This window comes from Tachyglossus aculeatus, chromosome X3, assembly GCF_015852505.1.
Source record: "Tachyglossus aculeatus isolate mTacAcu1 chromosome X3, mTacAcu1.pri, whole genome shotgun sequence".
NCBI classification, from domain to species: Eukaryota; Metazoa; Chordata; class Mammalia; order Monotremata; family Tachyglossidae; genus Tachyglossus; species Tachyglossus aculeatus.
This window is the reverse complement of record NC_052099.1, coordinates 25,161,118-25,185,102: the sequence shown is the minus strand read 5'-3', so window position 1 is coordinate 25,185,102 and position 23,985 is coordinate 25,161,118. Positions and strand designations below refer to the sequence as shown.

Here is a 23,985-nt window from a genome sequence, read left to right as displayed (position 1 = left end):
ACTTACACCACGGATTACTTCTTTTGTACAAAATAGTAATATTATCTACTTCTAATGAAAAGGAAGATGTGATCACGGATGATCATAAAACACACATCCCAAATAAGGAAAAATAAAGAAGGGGCTGGTGGCTGTCAATTATTTTAGATCACAAACTTTTCCCACCCAACATGTGGTCATTACATAGTATTATATCAATGAAAAAGAAAAATTAATCTCTTCATGCATCTATGATGCTATGATCTGCTTTCTGGTTATTTCATAAATCTGATCAGTCTCTTCAGTTAATATCATTCTTCCCCATTTTCTTCTGATTCTTTGGGATTATTTCAGTCACACAGGAAGTACATACTGTGAACATACAGGGGACAGCATTAAAATAGGAACTTGAGGGAAGCTGAAAAACTCCCTTTGATTCACTACTGGTAAAAGATGTGAAACACTGGGACAAGTTATCGAGGAAGGAGGGTGGGATGTCCTCCTTGGGACTTCTTTAAGATTAGGACATCGACATCCATTTCCCTCGAATGGTTTAGGTCAAGACATGCTCAGAACAATACGCATAAACTAGATGAGCTCTGGCAGTCCTACCCAATCTCATGATTCTTGAAATGGTTCTCTCAGAAGAGAGACAGGAATCAGTGGATCAGTAGAAAGAATGTGTTTGGGTTTTGGTATTTGTTTGCCTTTTATCTTCAAATAAAATCAACAGTTGGTGTCCCATTTAATAGCTCTAGATTCATTAATGGAAAGAAGTCTAGAGAATGGAGCTGGTGAAAATTGGTCCATCTCTGCTGAGCCAGGTTTTTAGCTCCTGTTATCAAAATATCTCTGACCGAAGTTATAATTTGTCTGAATGTATTGCAATCAAATTGTGCTTATGACTTGATCCTTGGTAAACCATGTATATAATAGAAAGTGAGTCTTGTGTTTTGGAGATAACACAGCATACCACATGAGAAAAGCATATTTTTAACTAATTACCTCTTTCTTATTTCCAAATATGAAAGGTCACTTTGATGATCAACCATCTCCTGCACTGGAGTTCTACTGCAGTTGACCCCCTGACTATTTCACAAAACCAGACTAGCGAAAAACTCCAACACTACCACACTGTAATATATTCCCTTAGCACTCCCACTTGAAGGCAAAACGAATCAGTCTGATACCTAATTCCCTTCATTAGTATCCAGTAGTCCTCTTCCCATTCAGGGAGTCTCAGATCTATCTCTGCTCGTTTACTGTGTTCCATCTTAGAGTTAAATAGGGTTTATAAAATAACCAACTCTTTGTGAGGCTTATTTATGCGCATTGAAGCGCTATTATTGTTTCCACAGGACAAATATGTGTCAGGACAAATACGTATTCATTTTGAGGACAGCACTTCTCGTGTTTTATTTTTTGTTTCCCTACACAGGGGTGCTGAATATGACTTTGTTCTGGTGAACTGTTAGTTGTGTTATGTCCAAGACATCATTGCTAATTTTGGATGCCAGCCACTTCAGGATACATTTGAACTTGTTAAAAATAGTCTGGCCATCCAACAGAACATTTCAACTTATAAGCGGTTACTGTGAAATTAATAGAATGATGGCTTCAGTTACAAGTTGGCTTGCAACTGCTGAGCAAAGCAGTTACCCTAAAGTTAAGGCAATTTTTCTTGGGGCTCTTTTCCTTCTTTTCCCTTATGAATGTATTTTTTATGAACAAAGGCCTTAACTGGGTATAACTTACAGGTTCCATTATTTTAAGAAATTTCTAAATACTAAAATTAAAATATTCCATAAACTTTTTAGAAACACTTAACCCCCTTTTAGACTGTGAGCCCACTGTTGGGTAGGGACTGTCTCTATGTGTTGCCAATTTGTACTTCCCAAGCGCTTAGTACAGGGCTCTGCACATAGTAAGCGCTCAATAAATACGATTGATTGATTGATTAACCCAAAAAGCTTCCATATATTCCGCTGCTTTATTCCCCCAAACACATTTAAGGTAGTCTAAGTCTTTTATTTTAGACCGATGCAAAAACGAAGCAGGTACTTGTCTGGGGAACACCAAAGCCATCTCATAGTCGAAACTGAGGTGTAATTTGCCGTGTTCAATTGATTTTACTCTTTCACTTTGGAAATTATTCACAGAAATTCATATAATCAACATCTAAGTTACAAATACCAAAGGATCTCATATGCCTGTAAATTTTGTACACATTATCTTATCACCTACAAGCTCATCCTCTGGCTCATGAGCTCATTGTGGGCAGGGAATGTGTTTACCAACTCTGCTATACTGTTCTCTCCCAAGTGCTTACTACTTTAATCTGCACATGGTAAAAGCTCAACCCCTGGAAATGCCCTTCCTCCTCACATCTGCCCAACTAGCCCACTTCCCCGCTTCAAAGCCCTACTGAGAGCTCATCTCCTCCTGCAGGCCTTCCCACACTGAGCCCTTGCTCCCCCTCCCCATCGCCTCTACTCCCTCCCTCTGCTCTACCCATCTCTCTGCCCCACAGCACTTGTGTATATATGTGCATATTTATTATTCTATTTATTTTATTAATAATGTGTATACATCTATTATTCTATTTATTTACATTGATGCTATTGATGCCTGTCTCCCCCTTTCTACACTGTGAGCCCCTTGTGGGCAGGGATTGTCTCTCTTTGTTGCTGAATTGTACTTTCCAAGCAAGCAGTACAGTGCTCTGCACACAGTAAGCGCTCAATAAATGCGACTGAATGAATGACTATATATACACTATTGACTGATAGATTGAGAGCCTTGATCCAGGCACAGTTTTTAAAAGATTAAATAACACGCAATTTAGATTTACAAATCTATGTTTCAAAGCCCCTCCTTTGTCATGTACGTTTGGCTATTCAGTGTGGCTTAAGCATGTCAAATGCATCTCACTAGCTTTTCAATATGTTCTGACAAATATTTGAACATCCGTGTCATTCTGTGAGCATTACCAAGAGTCATACTCTCCTGCCAAAGATTTAGCAAAAGACAATTCCAGGAACTAAGTTTTGGGGAAAAATTAAACCATTAAGTAGGAACAGTTACCTGAAGTGGAGGAAAGATAAACATAAGAAAAGTCATCATTTACAAAAAGCGGGGGGGGGGGGGGGGGGGGGGGGTATTTGTGTTTTTGACTTGTTGCCATAAGCTAACTCATGTAAGCTTAACTCAACCCAAATACTAACCCTGACTTCATTCAAAAGTGTACATTAAGGGACGTGACACAAGGGCATCTTAACCTCAAAGAGGTTTCTGAAAGTCTTCACTATGGACAATTTACTAATTGTTCCCTTTATAATGAACCTATTGATAGCATTTCTGCCACCCTCCCATAAATTGCTATGCTTTGTTCTTCGCAGTAAAGGATATCTGCAGCAACTTCATGTCTGAAATTAATTCTCCAAGGAAGTGTGTGTGCATGCATGTTTGTGTGCACGCATGTTTGTGTGTACGGATGTGCAACAGCATTTTTAGAGGCACTTGGTGACATTCCAAACTCAATAATGGCTCACGTAGATCCCATCAATATACACAGACTACTAATTAAGGAGAAAAAACTCTTGATTACGAATAATTTCAGTGAACTTGTCACTGCCATTTATTGGCTATAATGGATGCAACCCAGACAGGAAGTCCAGCCGGCTGTTCCAGTCTATTTGAACTGTGTTCCCATACCAAATTGAATCGTAACGCTTCACAGCTCTTCTTCAGATCACAGACTCTCTGATGACTGGAAGGATTGGCTCTATGATTGCTTTTGCAAAAATGATTGCTTTCTCAGAGGAAGGGAAAAGGCAGCTCAGTTCTGGTTTATAAAAGACCTAGGATCAACTGGGCTCTCCGGGAGCTTGGCTGGAATCTCCATCCATCTGTACCTTGCCCACTCAGCATGGATCTTCAAAACCAATCCATCACGGATAGCACCGTGGGATGGGGGTTGGGGGTGGGGAGGGGGTAGCAGGGAAGAGAAAGCCCTTCTTGTGATTAGGCTGGGGGGGGGGGGGGGTAGGAGGGGGGGAGGTGGTTAGAAAAATAGTATAAATTAAATCCACATTGTATCCTTAAAGTCAATGGATACACTCTAAGAAGAGGCTATTGTGTTTCTCTGAGCTCACTTGAAAAGGAAGAAGTAAAGAACATTTGAAACTACTCGCAAGTTAGTAACTGGGAAACGGATGAAAATCCAAAATCATAGGCTGCCTAGCTGTAAATATCCAAGAATCGTCAAGTTCCTCTCCTCAGCAGCCATCCCTCATCCTACCACAAAAACATAATTTTTTTCTACATTAGAATAGTTTTGAATTGCCTTTTGAAATCCACGGGATACGAGAAAATGTTTTGAGCTGTCAAATACCATATGTGCACTGCGAATCAGTCTTTAAATCACAAGCTCAAAGCATGCTGCCCTGTCCTCTCACACCAATCAATTTTCTTTCATGGCATGGGCCAAGCCTGAGCACTTCGCTGCCTTGTACCTACTTCAACAAATAATTGTTTAGTCAATACAGTCTATCGTGAAAATTTTCATTATGCCATTTCAGCAGATAAAGTACAGGGCTCATTTGAGCATCCTTCCTCCCGGCTTTTGCCATGAACCCCTTGCTGGTTTATAATTCCAAAGAATGAAGTCCAAATACTCTATATACAGAGCTATAAGCTCTAGAGCTGAAGGGAAGTGGTCTGCTCTCTCTACACACCTCTTCAGAGGGTACATATTGTCTGAAGGTGCTTCAGTTATATCTCTAAGAGAGAGCACTACATAAGACCTACATCCTTAGCCTTGAGAGTGCTTTCTTTTGCACAAGGTAAACGTCTTTAAAAATGACAAGCAGCAACATGGCCTGGGAAAATGAGTCTAAATTAACCAATTTATTGAAGCTACTGAGTTAATCTTTCCAATTCCTACTTACCTGCCTCCAATTTCCAACGAATCTATTAGCAATTTCGTTATAAAAGCTAGGAATTCCCTTGGTGCTGGTAAAATAAGTTTGGTCTTTGGCCTAAATTGAGAATCAGTTTGCAAAATTCCATCAAGATGAACAGTCTCAACTTATGCTGTACAGCATGATTGACCTGAAGAAAATTACCCTTAGAGAAGCAGCGTGACTCAGTGGAAAGAGCCCGGGCTTGGGAGTCAGAGGTCATGGGTTCTAATCCCGCCTCTGCCAATTGTGAGCTGTGCGATTTTGGGCAAGTCACTTAACTTCTCTGTGCCTCAGTTACCTCATCTGTTAAATGGGGATTAAGACTGTGAACCCCACGTGGGACAACCTGATCACCTTCTACCCTCCCCAACGCTTAGAACAGTGCTTTGCACATAGTAAGCGCTTAACAAATGCCATCATTATTATTATTATTATTACCCAATTATATTTAAGGTACACCACTTCTTTTGAGGCAGAGAAAAATCCACAAGACTTCAAGCCACCATACTTATTCAACTAACTGGACCACTGCCTAGATGGATCAAAGTTCAGAGGGGAAAGACCCTGTGGGAGTATCTCAGAAGATCCAGTATGACAGGAGAAAGAGATAGGCAGTCAAAACTGCCTTGTGGAAAATTAAGCTCCTTTTTCAAGACTCAAAATGGCCCCCGTGCTCTAGGACAGTCAATCAATCGTATTTATTGAGCGCTTACTGTGTGCAGAGCACTGTACTAAGCGCGTGGGAAGTACAAGTTGGCAACATATGGAGATGGTCCCTACCCAACAGTGGGCTCACAGTCTAAAAGAGAGGGGGTCCACTGCTAAAGAGTGGCTAAGGGTCTTTCAAAGAAAGTGTCTCAACTCCTCCTGTAACAGAGTACTATTTATTGAATGCCCTAGAAACACCAAGATCTTATTTAATCTCTACAGCACTCCTTTCATCTCCTTATGCTTACTCCAGAACTTGAACAGGCTCTGTTCTAAATGGGCCATCCAGAGGCAGCCAGGGACTATTCAAGCGAGAAGGACTGGAAAGGTGTCTTTATGGTTCTAGAATGCTGTAATGTTAACTTAGGCCAATTGCTTAATTAGTTTGGGTTCCACTTCCCCTCACTTATGGTCTTTTATCTATATCACAGAGATGCTTTCCAGGACAACTGAGTTGCTCAAGGAATAGCAATTCAAACGTATAAAGATAACTGCGTTTGTGCTAAGAAAAGCCATAGCCATGTCCTCATTTCTCATGATGTCTTCATTTTCTTCTATTTTAATCACTATATTTGCAGATTGTGCTGGTTTTGATTTTCTTTCATTGATACCCAATAGGAAATTTGGGTCTAAACTTCTCAGAAAAATCATAGAAAGCAGAAAATAGCATAAGGTAAAATGCACATCATTTATTTCCTCACTTCAGCCTCTGCATAAACCAGCAACATCCCTTACATTTATCCACATTTCCAGAATAAAGTAAAGCGTTACCATTTAGATTCTCTTCTGAAAAACGAATACACAGAATAAAGTGAAATGATTGAAAACCACATTCTATTTTTGTCCTTTTTCCTCTCTTGGAAAGTTTTGGGCCTACAATAAGGGCTGTGGCTTTCATTTTACTTCTGTTGAACTACCTTTTCCATTAATTAATTAGGAGGTCAAACCAATAACAGTACAAAATTCAACAGAAGTTTCAAAACAGGAGAAAAAATACTGCATTTGAAAAAAATGAATGCATTTGGGAGAGTCTCAGCAGTTCGTTCTCGGCAGCCCAGTTTTTGAAGACCCATCAGAAAGACCGTTAGCTCTTTGTGGGCAGGTAATATGTCTACCAATTCTGTTATATTGTACTCTCCCAAGCATTCATCAAAGTTCTCTACACATGGTAAGCACTCAATGAATACCACTGATTGACTGAAATTTGCCAGTGCTTTATAGAGGTGTAATTCAGTGTGACTTCTGGACATGCCCAGAAAAAGGTCAGATCAATAAATGCTGTTTACTGCACACCTGCTCTTGGGAGTGAACAATAAAACTAGAAGACACGGAGCTCTGCCCTCATGGAGTTTGCAATCTGAGGGAGGTACAGACATTCTAATGACTTCTTCCTTAATAAGGCTGAAGGCTGAACTCCATGTTGAATTCATCCCATCCAAAGGCACCATTTTTCCCCCCTCCTTTCATTCATTCATCTCAGATGGTCCTGAGTTAGACTGGCCCTCATATGGGCTAGTCTACTCAAGGACATAATGAATTTCCCAAATCTTTCTAGTTATAGGAAAATCTGTGTCTCATCGTTCAGCAGGTTAAATGGGATCTGTTCCCCAAACTTCCTCCCCTTCTGGCCTCTCTCAGAGGAGTCACAAGGACTGTGGTGGAGGGAGAGAAAAGGAAATATGAAGAGAGGCTAAAGCCTTCATTCTCTAATGCAATATCTGCTTCCCAAGTAGAAAATAACATCAAATTACAAGGAGAAAACTTCAAGAAAGCATAACAGTTTACCTGAGCAGCACCGTACTAGTCGACTGGCTGTAAAAGCGAAGTGACATCAAGGGTAGGAAGGGCATCCACAGCATTACCACCTAAACAGATTAAGGAAGAGTTAAAACCATGCTAGCCACTCATCCGTTCTTTCTGACTGGTACAATTCAATCTGATCCAGTAGGGATTTGACTACAGAACTAGCTCCAGGAAGGGGTGGGGGAGAGAAATGGAAGAATAGGCTGGTTCTAAAAAAAAGCTGAGATAACAAGATGGTATTTATGCTCTCATATCAGAGCAACAGTGGGAATCAGACTGTGAGCTCCTTAAGGGAAGGGACCTTATACTTCTTCCTTAAGGGAAGGTGGGGAGACGGTGAGGGAGTGGAGAGGGGTGATAGGAAAGTGGGCAGACTTTTGACAAGAGGCTTCTGGAAGACTTAACTACATTTCCTAATGTCATCTACCACTCCCTAAGTATCAAGGAGGTGTTTGGGCAGTCCTAGGCCCCCCAAATTATGTCAAGAGCAAGAATTCTACTTAAATGTTACACTATAAATTAGATGCCCCTAAACAAATGCCTCCTGAATATCATAAATATTGGTTAAAAAGACTGATTTTCAGTTCAAAGATGGGAGGAAACAGCCACCACCATTTGTTTTCTCTAGGAGGCGGGTAAGCCACTTGCAAGCAAAGTCCTCAAGTGGAATTTTGCTGGTATTTGGGAATCTGAGTTCCCCAAAAAGAAATGTCAAGGTGGATCCCTGGCAGGTATGGCAGCATAATTAACTTCGACACTACTGAACATTTTGAGGCTGCAACAAATTTCAAAGACACAGCAACAGTAATTTCTGCCATTAAGCTAATGCTGGAGCAGGAAGGAACAGCACGAAATCCACCACTACCAAAGGGTTATCTATTTTAGGTTCACATTTTAAAAGCAGAACCTACTGATAGGTTAGAGGGGCTGGTAACTTGATACAGCACAGCCTTCTATGACTTCCTTGTCCTTCGCAAAAAGGAAACAGACTCCTTAATGAACATGGTTGTCGGAAGGAATATCTGGGATGAGTCATTGTCTGGTCTGCTAGAGGACAACCAACTGCATTTTAGCAATGAGCCAGCTAGTTACTAATAGAAAACAAAAGCTATCCAAAAGGAAGAAATCTTAGATTACTAAAATATAGGCCATGGCTTATTCTGCAATAATCATATTTTAATTCTACTTTGTCCTAACAGAGATTGAACTATATGGACTTTTAATGCAACGACAGTTTACAATTACTAAGGAAATGTCACATTTCCCTGCATGAACTCTTTCTTTATCTACTCACGCACCTTGAATTCTAGAAACTGCTTGGCAATGTGCTTCTTCAGAAAAGAACTAAAGTCATCATTATCATCACCATCAATGGTATTTATTGAACATTTACTTTGTGCAGAGTATTGTATTAAGCACTTGGGAGAGTACAACAGAGTTGGTAGACACGTTCCCTGCCCATACTCTACTGTGACACTTTTGAACGTAATCCTTGTGGAAAAGGCTAAACAAGTGAAGATACAGAGAAGCAAAGAGGCCTAAAACCAAGAAAGGAGAGGCAAAGGTATCTGCTTCTACAACAGCAGGCCCAGCCATTTTCTTATTAACCAGAACATTAATTTTCCCTCCAAACTGCAAGCCCCTGGTGGGAGGGAACATATCTCTCGACTCTGTTGCACTGTACTCTTCCAAGCGCTTAGTACAGGGCTCTGCGCACAGTAAATCCTCAATAAATAGGATTGATTGATTGATTCCAGTTCTTTTGTGCATTATCATCCCAAATGCAGCCCACCTTTTAGACCTTTTCCTGCTCAACACATCTCTACTAATGAGTGTGGAAGTCAGTTAAAGAAGATGAAACACAAATCATTCCATTTGGACTGTCAGGAAGGTTTGGTAAAGAGGCTGAAATTATTGGTTAAAATACAATTTTCTGAGGATCTGTGAATTACATATATCTATCCTATTCCTGTCATCATCAATAAATGTACTGAATGGAGTGTTTGTTTAGAGAAAGCACTGTCCTGGGTGCTGAGGGGCTGTCCCCAGAAGTAACTGCTACCGTATGCTACTTGCATTAATGCCACTGATGAGAATTGAGTTTGCATGATCTAGATGTTCTAGATGTTTTGCATATTCTGAAAAAACACTCAGTAAACAGCATTACCACTACTTTTACCGCTACCGTATGTTTGCCCCTCACTGGTGAAGAAGTTGTGGCAGGGAAGGTGTCTACCAACTCGGTTGTGTTGTACGCTCCCAAGCATTTACTACAGTCCTCTGCACACAATAAATATCGTTGATGACTACTTGCCATAATCATCTAACATTAAAGTCATTCTTGCTGCATGCCAGGCTGATATGCCTCCAGCTAAAGGTGTCCCACAGTCCATTCATTCAATCATATTTATTGAGCGCTTACTGTGTGCACAGCACTCTACTAAGCACTTGGAAAGTAAAATTCTGCAACAGATAGAGAGAATCCCTACCCAACAACGGGCTCACGGTCTTGAAGGGGGAGATAGACGGCAAAACAAAACAAGTAGACAGGTATCAGTATGCCACCGTTTAGACAGTAAACTGTTTTACCGCCTTCCCTTCTTGCATGTACCCCTTCTCATTTCCCCATACAGCAGCTGCTTGAGAATGCTGACGGAAACCCGTCTTCTCACACGTCCCACCCAGAAAAACTATGTGGTAAGTATTGCCTCAATGCCGGTGAGCTGACTGGGTTTCTGGATCTCGCTGTTGGTAATCTTATCTTGATATCGAGTGGCAACTTGATATGGGGTATGGTCCATAGGAGATGCTAAAGTGCTCAGGCTTTGCCCAAGTCTTACGGTGATAAAGAAATGGATTACCACCATTTTTTATTTATTATGAAGTCTAATGACCCGTTACCACCCAACTCTCCCAAAATCTCCCAAATCTACCCTTAGGAGCATATACCTGGTCTCTTTTCAAACAGAACACCAACAGACTGGCCGATGGCAACGGGAACAATAAATTATTTCACCAGAAAAAATCCATGGTTGGGTGCAGGCCTCCAGAGGTGGAGGCTGGTGGGATACTTGGTGACGTTCAGGCTTATTTATCAGTCATAGTTCTGGGTCGACTTTTAGAAACTTTTGCGAGATTTATAGAAACCATCCATGTTGCTCCCTGCGCTTTTCCTGAATATGCCATACTGTAAAGACCTGTTGGATCTTTGTCTGAATTCACACTGCAATCCAGAGAGTTTGACTGTACTTTCAGGTAGCTCATCCAGAAGGATTCTGTCTTTAACCTTTCCAGCAATGGGAGGCAGTGAGATACCCAGTAGTTTCCACAGTCATATCTCCATTTTTCTCAAAGTAATTATGGTTGCATTTCAGAAGTTCCGTGGCACTTTGATGGTGACACATATTTGAGAAAGAATTTGGATAAATAACTGAGACTGAAGTGCTTGACCATTTTTCATGTCTTTGACTAGAATAAGTTTCAGAAGGTGAAGCTAAGGTCATGTCTTCACATTCCTATCACTTGAAGAACCTCCTCAATGGTGGAGCTCATATTCCGGGCATTATTAAGACAGTGTTCTCGCTATTTGTGCAAGATCCCTCAATTTCATGAATCCCTTTTCCTCATCTCAATAATGGCGACAGTTACCAGGACAAAAGATATTTAAGTAAACAGCATAACTCATAACCACAGCAAAAGCAGTTGGCTCTACATAGAAAGAGAAGTGCAAAAGAATACAAGACTTATAGCATTCATGCCGCTTAAGAGCCCAAATGTGTTTCTTAGCTTCTTTGCCTCACCTAGGAAACACAGAATTTGAGTCCCCCTTTTAATACTATGGAACCTCAGGGAGAAGTTAAAAGTACAATGGATAGTGTCAACCGAGAATATGCATCTTTGCTTCTATTGGGGTATTCAGTTTTATTTTTGCATCAGCTGTGTTTCACCACCACCACTGTACTTTTGAAAAAAAGACAAGAGCTTCCCTTAGTCCATGAAAATGCAACTATTCAATCTAGATATCACTATAACTTCCAGCTTGTAGTAGTCATCAAATGCTAAGCAGAGTAAATATTGAGCAAGCGAGTTAACTTCTGTCCAGCTGAAAGCAATCTGAAGAAATCTAATCGCTCTTTTGATAACCTGCTGTCTAATTACTACCTCCAAGTAAGCAGAAATGTCAACTTCCTATGTGGGGACAGGCCAAATTTTAGGAAATACATGGGAATTTATATCACAGAAGTCTCCCAAGTAAATTCATTATATTGATTTAAACTTACACCAGCATGAACACAGTTTAATTAAAATATCTGTTGGACAAGTTAACTTTAGCATCTGGAACAATTATCCCACTTTATGCTATCAGTTATAAACAGCATCCTTGGCTAGAAAATCATTAAAGTTTTACAACTGAATTTAAATCTCATCCCTTGTTAAAAGAACAGCCATGGCTTGTGGTGATTTCAAGAGGCTTCCTGAACCGTAAATCCCCTTTTTTTTTTATTTGAATTAATCTCATTCTTACTACTGGGGTCTCTCTCTCCACTACGATGATGGGTTGGCTGATTTCAGTATTTCCCAGTAGAGCACAAATAATCCCATAAAAATAACTCTGAATCTACCCCATGGAATTTAACAAAATTGCCTAACCTGTAATGAATACAAACTGTACCTAGAAGGGCAAAGCAAGCACCGTTTGTACATTATTAAGCATATTAACGATAGTAAGCTCTTTGTGTCACTGAGATTTTCCCTACACACATTAGGCATGTATATATACTTGTTTCCTTGAGACAATATTATCAGCTTGTTGACAAGGCCAACTTTAATTTTTGTATGTGTTTTTTCAAAGATTAAATTATCATGATGAGCTTTTTTACGGTATTTATTAAGGGTTTGCTACATGTCAGGTGCTGTACTGAGCACTGGGGTAGATACAAGATAATCAGGTTGGACACAGTCCCTGTCCCACATGGGGATCACAGACTTAATTCCCATTTTACAGATGATGTAACAGACACCAAAAAGTCCCTCAGGCACAGAGAAGAGTTTGCCAGTACAAATCCAATACAATGAGACCATTTGGAGCTATGGGCTTATGAACTTACAAAAGTTAATAGGTATAGTCATCACTAGTCAAGAGACATGCTCACTTGTTGCAGACTCTTTTGAAACTTACTCTTTTTTTAAAATATAAAAAAATCCAGTTCTCAAGGAGCGGGGAGAGATGATAGAAATGAAGGAGTGGAGGAAAGGAGGTGGTTGGAGAGACACATCTTGAATCCTAGTTTCATGAGTCCTCACACCACTTTAAAAAGAATCCACTACTTGTCCCTTAATTTAAAAAGTGTTCTGAGCCGTACTTATTTCTTTAAATAAGCAGCGGGAAGTAGCATGGCACAGTGGATAAAGCATAGGCCTGGAAGCCAGGGGACCTGGATTCTAATCCAGGCTCTGCCACTTGTCTGCTGTGTGACCTGGTGTAAGTCACTTAACTTCTCAGCGTCTCAGTTTCCTCCTCTATAAAATAGGGATTCAATATATGTTCTCCCTCCTGCTTAGAATGAGAGCCGCATGTGGGACAAGGACTGTGTTCAACCCGATGATCCTGAACCTACCTCTCCACTTAGTACAGTGCTTGGCACACATGACGCACTTAACAAGTACTATCATTATTATATGTCTTCCCCCCTACCCTACACCTGGGACACCTGGCATCTAGAACTCAAGTCAATACTCCAACCTGTTCTCAGGATTTACAGTCCTGCAGTGGGCTCAGACTCGGGGCAACTGGCCCCTGCCTCTCCTCCGCCTCTCTGGAACCAGCACAGAAGAAAGGATGGATGGATAGATGGGCTTGGGTGTGTGTGTGAGGGCTTAGCACAGTGCGCTGCACACGGTAAGTGTTCAATAAATGACAGGGATTGATTAAGTCTAAGAGCGAACTCCGCTGGGGTGAATTTTCAGAGTCAAACTGGAGCTCTCCCCCAGTCCAAGCTCAGGTAATTGCCCCCCACCCCAACCCTGGCCATCCCCACTACAAGCAACAAGAAATCTGGAGTCTGGAAAGCCCAGGCTGGTACTCTGAATGGCAAACAAATGCAGCCCAGTGCGGTATGGGCTCTAGTGCTCTCCTGGCATCTGCGGAGATAGCAAGATAAACACATCTATGCATGCTTAGTTGATCTTATCTTGAGTGAAACCCAAATAAAAAGTCCACGTAAATGGGCACTTAGGCCCTCTCTTCCTCCATCCTCTTGAATGAAAACCCAGCCAGCAAGAAGAGAGGGGATGGTCTGGACCTGCCTGAAGCCAGTCAGTTCCAAATCTGTGCCCGTCGGGCCTGTCCTATGGGCTTAGGAATCATGGGTCAGCCCCACCCTCCAGGGTGCGTTTGTGCAACAATCACAATACGAGGTTGTCTTGGAGAAGAGGCTTCAGGAAGCTCATGATACCAACAGGAAGAAGTCAGTGATATCTATTGAGCGCTTACTACGTACACAGCACTGTCCTAAGCCCTTGAGTTGATAGACCTGATCGATCCCCATCCTCAAGGAGTTTACAATCTAGTGAGGATAAGCTCATTATGGGCAGGGAACATTTCTGTTCTTTCATAGTGCATTCCCCCAACTTCTTAGAACAGTGCTCTGCACATAGTAAGCACTCAGTGAATACCATTGATTGATTGATAAAAATCAGTTCCAAGCACAAGGATAACAAATGCAACAGTGCAGTGATAGACACTCTTCAGCTGCATGTTGGTCCTATCAGCTATAGCTGCATTCACTGGAAATCTCATCATTAGCAGTATCTTTGCACTCAAAGGAAAGCCACATAAGTATAGATCTACGGAATCTAGTGTAACTGAGAGAAGCAAGCCATTTTGAAGGCCTAGAATCCCCTTTTCTTTGTAAAACTACATTATTTTACAATGATTCACGCAGCACTGCATGCTTTTTCTCAGAAAAGTCCATTCTGACGTTTTCTTTTAGGCAGCAAATTAGACCTTTCAGGCCATGTGTGGATTTTGCACTTAATCAGACACTCCTCCCTGGAATCTAGTTACTTTTCTGCAACTTGGCCCATTCGAGACCAAGTGTACACATCACAAGGTATAGGGTTAGCAATGGCAGATTCCCTGAGACAGCCATATCATGATTCTCACCAGAAATATCCCACCTGGCTTCCCGCTGAATCTGTACAGATACTTCTGGAAGTACCGTTTTATTTGTTAATGCTGAATGGTTACCGATACATCATTTATCTCAGTGGAATTATCAGCTTTAGGATTTAGGATTGCCTGTTTCCTAGTTTTGATGTCTGTTTCCCCCCTTCTAGACCGTAAACCCGGTGTGGGAAGGGATTGTCTCTATTGGTGAATTGTACTTTCCAAGCATTTAGTACAGTGCTCTGCACACTGTAAGCGTTCAATAAACACAATTGAATGAATTGAATTTGAATAGAACACATTGGTGTAAATTGTATTGGCTTCTTTTAGTTCCCAAAGTTATCATAGTGATGATATTGTTTATTAAACACTTATGACATGCCAATCACTGGATTAGACAGTGTGGCAGAAGACAAATCAGATCAGACACAGTCCCTATCCCATAAAGGACTCACAGTCTAAGGGGAAGGAACAGTAGGCACTTTATCCCCTCATTTTACAGATGAATTGAAGCACAGAGAAGTTAAGTGAGCTGCTCAAGGTAACACAGCAGGCTAGATGCAGAGGCTCAACAAGAGGCCTTCCCTAACTAAGCCCTCACTTCCCCTAGTCCCTTCTCCATCGCTCTTGCACTTGGATTTGTTCCCTTTATTCACCCCCTCAGTCCTGCTATGTGCATAATTTATTTCAATATCTGTCTCCCCCTCTAGACTGTAAGCTCCTTGTGAGCAGGGAGCAAGTCCTTCTAACTCTATTGTAGTGAGGAACAAGTCTACTAACTCTGTTATACTGTTGTCTCCAAAGCACTTAGTACAGTGCTCTTGACACAGTAGCCACCCAATGAATACAACTTATCGACAAGAATCTAGGTCTCCTAATTCCTAATCCTGTCCTTTTTCCACCAGGCCACGCTAAGAGATGTCCCCTCTCAACAGGGCTGGGTTTAGAGGATAGGGAAGGCAGACGAGGCAATTAGCCCAGAGTCCCAATCACAGAAGTTGGGATGGGGGAGAGAAGTGGGAAGAGGAGAGGGAAAGGGCCTCTATCCGCCCCTGCCTGGGGCCACTTCCATTCTTGAGGACAGGGACCTTGTCTACTAATTCTACTGTAGTCATCAAGTGCCCAGCACAGTACTCTGCGTAAATCAATCATATTTACTGAGCGTTTACTGTGGGCAGAGCACTGTACTAAGCGCTCGGTAGAGTACACTATAAACAGAGCTGGTAGACTCACTAAATCTCTGAAAATAAGAGGTCTCAGCATGTAGCTAGGCCCCTTTTAAAGTATGTTTCTGAACCAACGGAGCTATGGAACGTGGGCGGAGGAGGCTAGGTCTCCCTCTGATTGAGGGGAAAGGGAGATTGTGACACTGTAATAGTCAGTCATTCGGTCAACCACATTTATTGACAGCTTATTGTGCGTAGAACATTGTACTCATAGACCCATCTACTTCAGGTTTGGTAAAATAATAAACAAGGAGTAATTCAAAAGCCCTCCAAATGCTGCTGTATCAAAATGGGGATGAAGTACTGTCCTTGCTGGCAATTTTTTTTTCTATCAAGTTTCAGGACACGTGGATAAAACATCCTCTTCCTAACATTAAAGGCTTCCATTAACCTCGTGCCCGAAAAAAAACGCTTGCTTTTCTGACAGCAGTTCTTCTGGAAGAGTTTTCAGTTGACACTGCCCCAGCAGACGGTTAATCCCATTTCAAATGTTCTACCGCACTGGGGGCATAACACCTTCTCTGAAGTCACCGGGCTTCCTAATGCACTGTGGAATGCAAGTTCAGGTTTTCTTACCCCCTGGAACCCTTCCGATGGCAAAGATTGATTGCATCAATAGAGTAACTTCACGTGAAAGAAGAGCAAGAGACTACTTTTTTTCCTCCTTCATCTATAGAATTGAAAAGTTACCCTCATCTTCCACCAAAAAGACTAACATCGGGCTGGACAGCTAGCATCCGGAAGTCCTTGAGGTTTTCGATTACCAGCCGATGTTTCATTTCATTTCACCAGTTGTTTTGTCTGTCAAATAGCAGCACCGGAGCCACAGCTAACTATTGCGGGACAAATCCCCTGAAGACTTAAATGATGTCTTTACCCATCAAATTACCACGGTATCTTACTACAAGGGCCATCACCCCCAGTGAATGCCAAGTTTTCTGTTCATTACAATTTTATCTATGTGATTATCTTAGGTTCTAAAAGAATTAGAAATAGCAGACTGCCATCTGTCTTTGGCAGACCAGTTTTGCATTCCTCCAGGCCAAATATTAAACACTGATTAGATGAACAATCAGAAACTGCTACAAGCCTTGGGGTCCTAGAGGCTGCTGGAGGTCCACCAGAATGGGGAAGAGGATCAAAGACAAACTAAGTAAATGCATTTACTGTATTTCAAATTACCATGTCTGAGAAAGAAACTTACACATTCAAGGCCAAAACAGACTTACAGACTCAGGTGAAAGGAGATTCGTATGTTTCGAAATTAGACAGCTTTTTTTTTGTTTGTTTGTCTCTCAACCCTTTGATGGAAAGTCTAATTTTTACACTAGAATTATTCTGCAAAAACAAGAGGACTTTCTTAGCGCTTCTGGGTTACACTTATGGTGGTAGACTACCAAGGCGTCTGAGTAACTATGGCAACAATTCCAGAAAAATTATCCAATTACAAAATAACCAAGATGGTATTGTAAATTTTAGAATCGAGGAGTTGATTTTTATGCAGGAGATACAATGCTTCTGAATTTAAATTTCTGAACTCGAAAGCTAATAATGCCTTCCTTCATGTGAGCTGGACTGCCTAATTTGGTCACGTACCCTATCCTTTTAGACTGCATATCCAAATGACAGCCCAGTTCTATTCCTTAAACCTCATGACTAGTTTCTAGTCGATTCAATTGAATGGATGATTATTACCATTTATGTAACTTGTGGCTTCTACATCTTTTCTTTGTATAGCCCAAAGTTTTCCCATTTGTTTCTTTCCTAGGGAATCATGCAGTACTTCATTATTTTTCCCATAAAAGCAAAATTCATCGGCAATGGGTTTATAAGTCCAAAAACATCGCTCGCCTCACGGAAACAATAATAAACATCACGAGCATGGGGGTTCACTCAGATATCTATTCAAACAAATGACTTCTTAAATCAGAGGTGTCACAGGGGACTGCAGTGACCACATCTGTGACCGGCAAATAGCATAATGGAAGAAGCAATTTTTTTTTACTCTAGGCTTCCTGCATACCGCCTAAACAAATTCCCACTGGAAGGAGGCTTCAACGATAACAGTGCTTCTCTCAAGAGGCCAATAGATTCAGTTCCTTCGAAACAGTGAGGGGAAACATTCTCCCAGGAAAGTACAGCTAAACAACAACAAGGATTTATCCTTTTCATTTCTGAGCATTTCAAAAAACGCTTTTGGACAGAAAAAGATTTTGCCACCCAGGCGAGTAAAGTCTTGGCTCTCAGCAGGGTGTCTTGCAGCTGTTCACCATTAAAGTAACCAAGTAAGATGGTGCCATTAGCAAAAGTAATAAAATACAGATTATCGTCACTCACAGCTTCTTTGGGTTCAGGGCAAGCACACAAAACACATGACCGGCAAATATGCACACATCTACGCTTGCAATATTGTGGAAGAACGGCTAATGCTGAGTTTCTTACCAAGTTTTTTCTACCAAAGGTAAGCAAACTTAAAAACTAAAGACCTCAAATTGTACAAACATAACGAAAACATCGGTTTTGCTTCTTTCGCTTACAAGAACGGTTTGTTGATCTTATTTCTTCGGAACCCTGACACCTAGCTGCCTCTCGTTAAATAACCATGGAGAGAGAAAAGAAACTACAGGTAACTAAGCGTTATAAGGGCATCGGTGCTTCTGCAAAATGTTCCGGCTCAATTTTTAGTCAACTTCCAAGTGCTTGCTGCAGCAGAATTTGGTGAATTGAACACAACACAGAATGCTACCTTCTTCTTAATTACCAACCAGTCTCTCAAAATAACTGTCTTTTAACTCCCCCTAGAGTGGTTTTAGTCTTCCAATCACAGCATGGATTGCACACCCGTTTATTGTGTCCAAATGACAACTTCTCATGATGAACACCTCCTTTTCTCTTTGAACTTCAGCGAGTAATGAGGCATCTGTGACAAAGCGGAGCAACTCAAAACAGTCAGAACTCGAGCTGATGAACTGACTTCGACTTGTTCACATGAAACACATAAACAGACAGGGCCAAAAGACGCGGGACACTTTTTGACAACGGGTCGGATCTCGGTTTTGAGCTATTTGTTGCAGACGATCTACCACGGAACTCTCTCCCTGAACCACCCTTCCTTTTCACTCAATCAATGATGGCATTTATTAAGCGCTTAGTACGTGCACAGCACTGTTCTAAGCGCTGGGGAGGTTACAAGGTTATCAGGTTGTCCCACGGGGGGCTCACAGTCTTCACCCCCATTTTACAGATGAGGGAGCTGAGGCCCAGAGAAGTTAGGAGACTTGCCCAAAGTCACACAGCTGACAATTGGCGGGGCCGGGGTTTGAACCCATGACCTCTGACTCCAAAGCCTGGGCTCTTTCCACTGAGCCATGCTGCTTTACACCGATCGGTGGGCACAGATGCACTCAAAGGGTGCATGGGGATTAAGACTGTGGGCCCCACGTGGGACAACCTGATCACCTTGTAAATTCCCCAGCGCTTAGAACAGTGTTTTGCACATAGTAAGCGCTTAATAAATGCCATCATCATCATCATTATTATTATTATTATTATTAAAGGGAGCGTGACGCTAGGCATCAGTCTGCAGTTTAAAGGTGTTTCTTTCCACGGCTAATGGGGTGTTTGTGAGCCGCGTTCTTCCCCCTCCTTTTACAGGGTGACTGACAGGTCTCTCTTCTTAACGAGGAAGGTCTTTTTTAATGTGAAACAGTCGCAGGCTTTGCCCTCTGTCCCTTTTCTAACGGTAACCCAGGCGGGAAGGCCCATTGATGCCTCCAAAGATGCCCGGAGCATCCCCCGGCCGCTCGATGGCAGCGCCCCCTGCCGGAAACCCGCCTTCTGTCCGGCCCCAAAAGTCCAAAACTCTTTCCAACTGTAGCCTCCAGGTCCAAAAAAACCCCAAAAAAACCTAAAATGTTCAACACCAACTCAAGGGAGAGGTGGCTCGACGCGGAGACCCCATCCGACTCTTGGAAGAACAAAATGGGAAGAACTGGGGGGGAAAGGGGGAAGAGGACCCTAAGGGATGCGGCCTGCTGGTCCCCACCACTCCACCTTTCAAATCTAGGGATTCCCATTTTCCTCTAGCAAGCCCCGGGGGCCAGATATCCTGAAATTGGATCGTTGGAGAGGGAGGCTGGAAAGCGCCTGGGGATCTGGGGGGTTTAGCGGGATCCAACCTCAATCAATCAATCGTATTTATTGAGCGTTTACTGTGAGCCCACTGTTGGGTAGGGACTGTCTCTATATGTTGCCAATTTGTACTTCCCAAGCGCTTAGTACAGTGCTCTGCACATAGTAAGCGCTCAATAAATACGATTGATGATGATGAAGAGCACTGTACTAAGCACTTGGGAAGTACAAGTTGGCAGCATATGCCAGATATAGATTAGACGGGGGAAGGAAGGAAGAGAGGACTTGTTCCTGGAGTATCCCAGCCAGCAAACTAGCCATCCTGCCATACTATCCCGACTCCACAACAAACCTTCTCGCCTTCCCGGAGTTTCCTCCCAAGTTTTAAGAAGCCCTTGGGCTCCGGCTGATGGTCTCACCCTCTCCCTGCAGCCGTCCAGTCCTTCCGGATGGACCAGAAAACAAGGTCCGGTCGTGGTCTCAACAAAACACTGGTCCCAGGCTACCGAAGGCCCGGAAAGGAGACTGGGTGGTCTCTGCCCCTTCCCGCTAACTAACTGCCGGGGGAGGGGTCTCTGCAGGCGAGGCAACAATTTTTTAGAAAAATTACCCAATTACAAACCAACCAAGATGGCATTGCAAATTTTAGAATCGAGGACTTGATTTGGGGGCAGGAGATGCACTGCTTTAGAATGTAAATTTCTGAACTCTAAAGCTGCTCATGCCCTCCTTGGTGGGAGGATGCTCCAGTCCCAGGGCACCGGCCGGGAGGGTGAGGACTAAGCGTACTGGAGCGCTTACCGTGGGCCAAGCACTGTGCTAAACGCTTGGGAGAGGGCACTGGAACATCAGACACAATTCCCGGCCCCCCAGCGAAGTCAGAGGGTCTAGAGGATGGGACCGGTGATGACCTCTTAAGCCGGGGTCACCCCTGCTGACCCCCCAGACACACACACACACACACACACACACAGACCCCCCAGGCCCCCCCCTTTCAGGGGACACAAGCGTGGCCACGCCCCACGACCACCTGATGATAATAATAATAACAATGGCATTTATTAAGCGCTTACTATGTACAAAGCACCGTTCTAAGCGCTGGGGAGTTACACTTCATTCATTCATTCAATTGTATTTATTGAGCGCTTACTGTGTGCAGAGCACTGTACTAAGCGCTTGGGAAGTCCAAGTTGGCAACACACAGAGACGGTCCCTACCCAACAGCGGGCTCACAGTCTAGAAGGGGGAGACAGACAACAAAACAAAACGTATTAACACAATACAATAAATTGAATAAATATGTACAAGGACACGCGGCGAGCAGGCTGTCCCTCGGGGGGGCTCACGGTCCTAATCCCCATTTTCCAGACGAGGTAACGGAGGCCCAGAGCAGTGAAGTGACTTGCCCAAAGTCACACAGCTGACAATTGGCGGAGGCAGGATTTGAACCCGTGATCTCCGACTCGAAAGCCCGGGCTCTTCCCGCTGCTTCTCTGATGCTCCAGCCCCGAGACAAAAACACAGCCCCTCGCCCCTAAAATCCACCGACCCAGCCCACAGCCCACAGTCCACAGCCCGGGGCGCAGGGAAGGGAGAGGGGGATTGAGGTTAGAGGAAAGTGGGGGCGGGAGGCGGGGGGGGGGGGGGGCTGCTCTCACCAGGTGGTCGGCCGGTTCCTTGCCCAGGTCCCGGAGCGCATCGGGGTCGGGGGCCCGGCCCCAAATCCGGCTGGCTGCAGGAGAGGGAGGGAGGGAGGCAGGGAGGGAGGGAGGGAGGGAGGCAGGGAGAGAGGAGGGCGGGCGGGCAGGTAGGAAGGAGGCAGAGGAGGGGACGGAGGGAGAGGGACGGGATGGGGTGCGATGGGGCGGGATGGGGCGGGATGGGGGGGGTCGTCGGAGATCCCTGCCGGGGGACGATCGGGGCCTGCCCGCCGGGAGACGGCCGGGGCCAGGACGGGAGAGGACCAGGAGGAGGAGGAGGAAAAGTGAGAGGGGGAAGGGGGAAGAGGAGGAGGAGGGAAAGGGGGAGGAGAAGGAGAAGGGAAAGGGGGAGGAGGGAAAGGGGGGTGGAGGAGGAGGAGGGAAAGGGGGAGGAGAAGAGAAGGGAAAGGGGGAGGAGAAGGAGAGGGGAAAGGGGGAGGAGAAGGAGGAGGGAAAGGGAGAGGGGAGGGGGAAGGGGAGGAGGAGGAGGAGGAGGGAAAGGGGGAGGTGGGAAAGTGAGAGGGGAGAAGAGGAGGAAAAGAAGGAAAGGGGGGAGGGGAGAGGAGGAGAACGAGGAGGAGGGGAGAGGAGAAGGAGGAGGGAAAGGGGAGAGGAGGAGGAAAGGGGAGAGGAGGAGGAAAGGGGAGAGGAGGAGGAAAGGGGAGAGGAGGAGGAAAGGGGAGAGGAGGAGGAAAGGGGAGAGGAGGAGGAAAGGGGAGAGGAGGAGGAAAGGGGAGAGGAGGAAAAGTGAGAGGGGAGAGGGGGAGGAAAAGAAGGGGGAGGGGAGAGAAGCAGGAGGGAAGGGGAAGGAGGAAGAAAAGGAAGAGGGGAGAGAAGGAGGAGGGGGAGGAAGAAGAGGGGAAAGGGGGGGAGAGGAGGAAGAAGAGGGGAGGGAAAAGGGGGCGAGGAAGAGGAGGGGAGGGAAAGAAGGGAAAGGGGAGGGGAGAGGAGGAAGAGGAGGCGGGCCGTGCCCCGGGCAGCCTCGGCGGCCGCTGCGCTCCCTGCCTGGGGAGGAGGGGCTGTGTATCTGTCTGTGTGTGTGTGTGTGTGCCTGTGTGTGTCTATCTGTGTGTGTGTCTGTGTGTGTGCGTGCGTGTATGTATGTGCCCGTGCCCGGGGGGCCTGAAGGAGGGGCCACGTGCACAGGCCCCGCCCAGCGCCGGGGGCAGGGGGGCCGGGGGGCCCGGGGGGCAAAGGGCGGGGGCTAAGCCGGGCCCCCGCCGCACCGCAAAACACACCAGGCCCCGGGACACCGCCTCCACACGCGCACACCCACACTCACTTGGTTAAGAAGAATAACAACACCACTGATGGCATTGGTTCAGCGCTTACTAGCTGCCCAGCACTGTTCTAAGCGCTAGGAGGGGATGCAAGGTGATCAGGTTGTCCCACACGTAGGGCTCACGGTCTTCATCCCCATTTTAATAATAATGATGGTATCTGTTAAGCGCTTACTACGTGCCAAGCACTGTTCTAAGCACTGGGGGAGATACAAGGTGATCAGGTTGTCCCACGTGGGGCTCACAGTCTTCATCCCCATTTTACAGATGAGGGAACTAAGGCCCAGAGAATCAATCAATCAATCAATCGTATTTATTGAGCACTTACTGTGTGCAGAGCACTGTACTAAGCACTTGGGAAGTCCAAGTTGGCAACATATAGAGACGGTTCCTACCCAACAGTGGGCTCACACTCTAGAAGAAGTGAAGTGACTCGCCCAACATCACACAGCCGATAAGTGGCGGAGCCGGGATTAGAACCCACAAACTCTACTCCCAAGCCCAGGCTGTTTCCACTAGAGCCACGCTGTTGGATGATGATAATAATATTCATGCATTCAATCGTATTTATTGAGCACTTACTGTGTGCAGGGCACTGTACTAAGCGCTTGGGAAGTACAAGTTTGCAACATATAGAGACAGTCCCTACCCAACAGCGGGCAATAATGTGGGTATTTGTTCAGCACTTACTAGATGCCGAGCACTGTTCTAAGCCCTAGGAGGGGATACAAGGTGATCAGGTTGTCCCACATGGGGCTCACAGTCTTCATACCCATTTGAATAATAATAATAATAATAATAATAATAATAATAATAAATAGTAGTAGAATTTGTTAAGCGCTTACTATGTGCAAAGCACTGTTCTAAGTGCCTGGGGAGGTTACAAGGTGATCAGGTTGTCCCACAGCGGGCTCACGGTTTTCATCCCCATTTGAATAATAATAATAATAATAGTATTTGTTAAGCGCTTACTATGTGCAAAGCACTGTTCTAAGTGCCTGGGGAGGTTACAAGGTGATCAGGTTG

General features: G+C 44.2%; 1 protein-coding gene across 1 annotated transcript in view; it reads right to left on the bottom strand.

The window, feature by feature from the left end:
* Nucleotides 1–21,719, bottom strand: part of SEMA5A (semaphorin 5A) — a 365,291-nt gene extending 343,572 nt beyond the window's left edge. The window contains exons 1-2 of the mRNA XM_038770347.1: nt 21,638–21,719; nt 7,437–7,516 (exon numbers count right to left, since the gene is read on the bottom strand). The gene's annotated coding sequence lies outside the window, so the exon portion shown is untranslated. The remainder of the gene's footprint in view (nt 1–7,436; nt 7,517–21,637) is intronic.
* Nucleotides 21,720–23,985: the final 2,266 nt, after the last annotated feature.